The sequence below is a fragment of the Salmo salar genome, chromosome ssa16 (genome assembly GCF_905237065.1).
Source record: "Salmo salar chromosome ssa16, Ssal_v3.1, whole genome shotgun sequence".
Classification (NCBI taxonomy): Eukaryota; Metazoa; Chordata; class Actinopteri; order Salmoniformes; family Salmonidae; genus Salmo; species Salmo salar.
In genome coordinates this window covers 74,519,841-74,522,659 of record NC_059457.1, presented here as the reverse complement: position 1 = coordinate 74,522,659, position 2,819 = coordinate 74,519,841, and positions in this window count along the sequence as shown.

The window sequence follows — 2,819 nt, the reverse complement described above, 5'->3', positions numbered from 1 at the left end:
AAATCTACTCGTGACTGCTCATGATGTAAACACAGTCCAGTTCAAAGTGAATGGCACAGATCCAAATAATGGCAATGGTTATTTTCATAGAGTGCATTTGGATAGTACTCAGACCCCTTGACTTTTTCACACGTTACAGCCTTATTCTAAAATTGATTTTTTTTTCCATTTCAACACACACACACACACACACACACAATACCCCATAATGACAAATAACCTTAAATATCACATTTACTTAAGTATTCAGACTCTTTACTCAGTACTTTGTCGAAGCATCGTTGGCAGTGATTACAGCCTCGAGTCTTCTTGGGTATGACGCTACAAGCTTGGCACACCTGTATTTGGGGAGTTTCTCCCATTCTTCTATACAGATTCTCTCAAGCCATGTCAGGTTCGATGTAGAGCGTCGCTGCACAGCTATTTTCAGTTCTTTCCAGAGATGTTAGATTGGGTTAAAGTCCGGGCTCTGGCTGGGCCACTCAAGGACATTCAGAGACTTGTCCCAAAGCCACACCTGCGTTGTCTTGGCTGTGTGCTTAGGGTCGTTGTCCTGTTGGAAGTCTGAACAGGTTATCATCAAGGATCTCTCTGTACTTTGCTCCGTTCATCTTTCCCTCGATCCTAACTAGTCACCCAGTCCCTTCCACTGAAAAACATCCCCACAGTATGATGCTGCCACCACCATGCTTCACCGTAGGGATGGTGCAGTCGTCCAGACGTGACGCTTGGCATTCAGGCCAAAGAGTTCAAGCTTGGTTTCAACAGACCAGAGAATCTTGCTTCTCATGGTCAGAGTCCTTTAGGTGCCTTTTGGCAAACTCCAAGTGGGCTGTCGTGCCTTTTACAGAAGAGTGGCTTCCGTCTGGCCACTACCATAAAGGCCTGATTGGTGGAATGATGCAGAGATGGTTGTCCCATCTGCACAGAGGAACTCGAGCTTTGTCAGAGTGACCATTAGGCTCTTGGTCACCTCCCTGACCAAGGCCCGTCTCCCCCGATTGCTCAGTTTGGCCAGGTGTCCAGCTCTAGGAAGAGAGTCTTGGTGGTTCCATTAAGAATGATGGAGGCCACTGTGTTCTTGGGGACCTTCATTTCTGCAGAAATGTTTTGGTTAACCTTCCCCAGATCTGTGCCTCGACACAATCTTGTCTCGGAGCTTTACGGACAATTCCTTTGACCTCATGGCTTGGTTTTTGCTCTGACATGCATGGTCAACTGTTGGACCTTATAGACAGGTGTGTGCCTTTTCAAATCAATTGAATTTACCACAGGTGGACTCCAATCAAGTTGTAGAAACATCTCAAGGATCATCAATGGAAACAGGATGCACCTGAGCTCAATTTTCAAGTCTCATAGCAAAGGGTCTGAATACTTCTGTAAGGAGGTGACCAAGAACCCGATGGTCACTCTGACAGAGCTCTAGAGTTCCTCTGTAGAGATGGGAGAATCTTCCAGAAGGACAACCATCACTGCAGCATTCCACCAATCAGGCCTTTATGGTAGAGTGGCCAGATGGAAGCCACTCCTTAGTAAAATGGCACACAACAGCCCGCTTGTAGTTTGCCGAAAGGCACATAAAAACTCTCAGATCATGAGAAACAAGATTCTCTGGTCTGATGAAACCAAGATTGAACACTTTGGCCTGAATGCCAAGCGCCACGTCTAGAGGAAAACTGGCACCATCCCTATGGTGAAGCATGGTGGTGGCAGCATCATGCTGTGGGGATGTTTTTCAGCGGCAGGGTCTGGGAGACTAGTCAGGATCGAGGGAAAGATAAACGCAGCAAAGTACTGAGATATCCTTGATGAAAACCTGCTCCAGCAAGCTCAGGACCTCAGACTGGTTGGAAGGTGAACCTTCGCCCAGGACAACGGCCCTAAGCACACAGCCAAGACAACGCAGGAGCGGCTTCGGGACAAGTCTCTGAATGTCCTTGAGTGGCCCAGCCAGAGCCCAGACTTGAACCCGAACGAACATCTCTGGAGAGACGTTTAGGGATCGGGAGAAAATGCACAATAACTCCAAAATAACAGAAAGTTTATTTCCGTACGAAATGTCCAAATGTTATCAGTTTGACCGGTTTTAAGAAAATGAAAAGCTGAGAAAACAATGAAACACGTTTCTGATAAGACTTCAGTTGATCTTGGGTGAAATACTGTCTGCTGGCATAACAGTGTCAAAGATAACATGTTACACTCACATTTTCTCAAGAGACGCTGAAAGAAAGAATTCATATTTCTCCACTCCTGTTCCCGAGACAAAACTAACATTTGTTGTATTATTTCACTGCAAGAAATGTATAATTCCACAGCAGTTATTATATTACTCTACATGTGAGAGGGTATAGGCCTAGTCAGTGTCCAGAGTTCAGTTACTATTCCATTTTATGCATATAACTTAAATTAGGAATATTCTGTTTATTCATGGATACTCGTGAGCGGGATATCAAAAGGTGCATGTAAACAGCTTATTCCGAATTAGACCTTAAGCGGGATATGAGCTACTGTCCGGAATACTGTGCGCATGGAAACGTGGCCACTGTCACCATTCCTGGACTGTTTATAGTATATTTCCACCTGAATCTACCACTGACAGGTATCCAATGATAACTGTCCGGTTCATTTGAAGTTAAAGTGAGAGCACTTTGCAGGACAAAGGCTACATCACATTTAGGTCATTAAACAGATGCTGTTATTCAGAGGCAACTTACAGCCAGTGTTTCAACTAAGATGGGTAAAACAACATGTCAGTCATCGCAAGTATTCAGATACACAAGAGATTCAGTTTACTAGTTTAATTCAGAGACAACAAGAGA